Source organism: Amblyomma maculatum, chromosome 3 (genome assembly GCF_055883805.1).
Source record: "Amblyomma maculatum isolate TAMU_Amacu chromosome 3, ASM5588380v1, whole genome shotgun sequence".
NCBI lineage: Eukaryota > Metazoa > Arthropoda > Arachnida > Ixodida > Ixodidae > Amblyomma > Amblyomma maculatum.
Genome location: NC_139346.1, coordinates 166074728 through 166078888, shown reverse-complemented (window position 1 = coordinate 166078888; position 4161 = coordinate 166074728).

The window sequence follows — 4161 nt, the reverse complement described above, 5'->3', positions numbered from 1 at the left end:
ATATATATATATATATATATATATATATATATATATATATATATATATTGTTGGTGCCATTTTCCTACACAAAACATGGTCAAAAGAGATTACAGCACCGCATGCCCACTTTACTGAACAACTGTCATAATTCAAAAGCAGACATCCGCGGAATGTCAAATAAGCACCTCATTCAGTCGGCTGTGAGCAATAACCCTAAAGCTATAAATCTTATTTCATTAATATTGCAGTATGGCTTGCTTGTTTGGCAATGCGTGCTTGCATTAAAGTGCATCGTATTAAAATGCGGCTCCTGCTTCTATATTTGCCATGTCGTAGTACATCTCTTAATCATGTATACCCAGATGTGTATGTATTTGTCGACGTCCTTAAATGTGCATGATGTTGTTGGTTATTACAGTACAGAGCTTGTATTAGTGAATACGTGCATGTCTGTTTCCGTTTCATATTTTATTGTTATGCGCTTTAGTTATCCGCTGCCAGAAAAGGGAGAAGAACCGCAGTCAAGCTGCGCGAGAAGCAGCTTTTTGTTCTTATCCTTGCATTTATTTCTATACAAAAAGAAATGCTAAATTGAACTGAATTTAAACACGCAGGGATACGAAAATATCCGCTTTGGCGATGTTGCCATCATTTAAAGTGGGTGCGGCATTTATCCTAGGTGTTTGCACCGAGTAAAGACCAAACTCATCCTTTAAAACACCCCCCCCCCCCCCCTTCAGATAATTGAAAACCAATTTGTGTCTTGTGTCTTCTCATGGAGACTTATCTCCTTCTTTCTCGACCAGTGTAGAGCCGTCGTTAAGAAGTCACCTTTAGAGGGCCTGCGAATTCTGCTCACCGCGAGAAATTTGAACATTAAAAACTTGAGGACGGTAGCTATACCATATACGTAGAAGTGGCGCGCTGTGTGGAGCTGCTTTGCCCGTATACAGCGAAATTATGGTCAGCCTAAACTCGTGGTTAAGTCGCTAGCATGTGGTTAAGTCGCTAGCAGGCAGCTAATGCCGCTTCCTTTCTAGCTCTTCCGGCTAACCTAAATACCTGCGTTATAGGAGCCCTGAAGATCCGAACGCTAACAGCTCCGTTAAGCGACCGCGTCGGCGCTCCATTCTTGCCTATATTCCGCCACCGCAACCAGCTGGTTCCGGAACGTGAGAACAGGAACTTTCGGCCCCATAGCGACGGAGTGAAGCGAACGGAATCCGCAAGTGAGACGCCGATCAGCGTCCTGTCCCCGTTTTCTCGCAATGCGCGGACGGCAACGATCGAGGTTGTTTCGGCAGATGCCACTCTCAATCTGGTGGCGTCCTTATGAGTGATGATCCAGCTATGTCGAAGGGCAAGTGACTTGCGTATCATATATACAGCCTCTCCTCCTCACTAGTTATTGCTCCCTCGATTTCAACTTAGCAGTTATGCCCGAGCGAGTCTCCACAACGCTGATTTTTACTTCTATTGTCGATGTAATTGTGTTAGACTTCCTGCTTATATTTAAACAGATGGCGTCCACAATAAAACGGCATGAAAACGCAAAAACACACTTGTATGCTGTGTCAGTGCACGCCAGAGAATCTCAGATGATCTAAATTAAATCGCCGGTCTTTACTGCTGAATCTCTGATAGCTATATACGCATCTTAATCAGCGACGTTAAACTCGACACTCCGAGCCGTCTTTAGCGTGACAATGCTGCTACAAACGGCACAGTGTGTCGGCTTTAAGATCTCTAATTAAGATGCGTATCCTTATATGGCTACTACAAATTACATTAATATTATTGCTAAAAGATGTAGTGATATATAGCTCTATATTAATTTCGGCCATCTGGTGTTTTTTGACGTGCTCTGACATCTTTACAAACTGCACGTGGATTCTCGCATTTCTGCTGTACTCTATAGACAATGCGGATGAGATTCAAACCACGACCTCGGCACTCGAATATTGCAGTTACTGAACAAGCGCTATCGTTGATGTTACGATTTATTCTGCATTTCCTCCGGGATTATATGCGAGATGTGGTTAGCTGTCTAAATGCTATGCGTGTTGTTTGAACGCGATGCACAAGACTCGTGGTAATCAGCATTAAGGGGTGTGCAAGTTCAGCCTGCCCTGTTGCCATGTCAAGTATAAGTACATGCACGCTTTTACTCTGTGAGAAGTCGGAAGCGTGCGCTTCCAACATGTTCGGAGCTAGTGGTGAGCGGGAACGTCGTCTCACGGGATCGTATCAAATATTAGCTCCAGCCGCTGATGATCCAGATGAATAATGCGTCCGGTATAGACTATGTATATTTAGGTTACTAAAACAGACATCGAAGTTTGCTGGTACAGGACGTGGGAGAAATGATCCCCTTTAAATAGATGTATGCGGCGTCCAGCCTTGCACTATAGTACTCGTTTTGCGAGCACCCGTGAAACATGCCCCCGGTGTCTAAATGGGCAGAAAAAGAATATGACAGAGAAAGGCAACCCGAAACTTATCCCGCAAGGTTAGTAAGAGAACGAAAAAAAAAAACAGGAAAATAAGCAGCCCAGAAGTAGAGCGCTCTCTAAACGCAACGAAACGCAGACTGGCATGCGACGCCCTATATAACGCGTGCATGTTTTACAGCATCGCAATCTGACGAGCCACCGATACTGATCTTAATAGGTCCTCGCGCTCATCCCAGGATGACTTCGGAAAAAAAAAAAAAGGGGGGGGGGGGGGGGGGGGGGGGCGTGTTCGAACACTGCACGAGATGGCGCTTACGATAGGCCGAATAAAGCAAACATTCGCTTCGGAGTTTGTGGGGCCGTGAGAGCGGATGCGCAAACGGTGAACTGATTCGGTGGTCGGCTAATGGAGTGTATAAAGCAAGTGGTCGACCAACTAGGCAAGTACCAGCCGCCTAGACCATGATTTGGTGGCTGTATGTTTCTACTTTTACTTTACATTACTTAAAATGCACTGAAATCATTGGCGACCAAGCGAGATGACTATACAGGGCAAAATATACAAATACAGCGAAGGGCTAAATGAGTATGCAAAAAAAAAAAAAAGAAAGAAAAGTGCGTTGGGACAACAGCGGCATAGCAAAAAAAAAAAAAAAGAAAGAAATCATGAAATAGGCCCTTCAAAACTATACTTTTTGTACACGTATGCGTAGGAGGCATTTGTACCATCCGCGGGAAAGAATTCTGTTTGGAATGCATTATACTAGGTGATTCTCACCCCAAAAAAAAAAAAAAAAAAAAACAAAGTATTGCGCTGTTACTCACCTAATGCTCATAAATGCAAGATTTTAGGCTACAGCCTGTGAAGAATCGCGAAACTTGCTTGAGCCTTGTGGCAAAAGCAATGAGGTTTCTTCGACTGAGTACAAACTCGTCAATAGAATTTCTCCAAATGGCACTCTATAAGAAAGGCAGCGCTGACAAAGGAAGATTAGAAAAAGACACAACTGCGTTTTGGTTGGAGGCAGTTCGTTTTTTTTTTAGAAAACCGTTAACTACAGCGTCTACTGAAAACAGAATAGCTACGCATTGATGGATTTTGTCGGCGTTCGAAGAAGCACTGAAAAAGGCCAGTGCATTTTTTTACAAAGCTTGCGTTGTAACCCATGCAAGCCTCCCGCTTACGCAAAAAGGCGAAATTTACTTTCACTGCAAGAAAATCCGCAGCCAACCAATTTGATTCTGTTACAATATAGCAAGCAATCTCTACCTGACACGCACATATGAATCAGTGGATATAGCAGTAGCCTACACTCGCGTTTAGATCACTTTGCAATAATTATGCAAGAATGCTGAATATAGCCTCCTTACACACAGTATTTGTATGGCTCTATACTATCCTCAGCCGTTTCAGCTTCGCGCCATGCGCAGCCCGACGGAGACGCAAGTTCCCCGAGATGTAACCAATTCCGTCTCCCTTCGCGGCTGAAAGCGATGCGCAGTCAACCATGCACGCAGCGTCGCCAGCATAGAGACGCAGCGAGGCGAGCAACCGTGGCGGTCGACAGCGTCGAGGATTTCGCTTCGGCTGCGTGCACCTTACTTGCTTCCTGTCGACACGGCTATGTTTAGGCCTGCCTGCATAGTTATGCGCATGCATGAAAAGATACCCGGCGCCGACTAACCCTAACGGCTTTGCTCGAACGGCGCCAACGGCATTACGTTT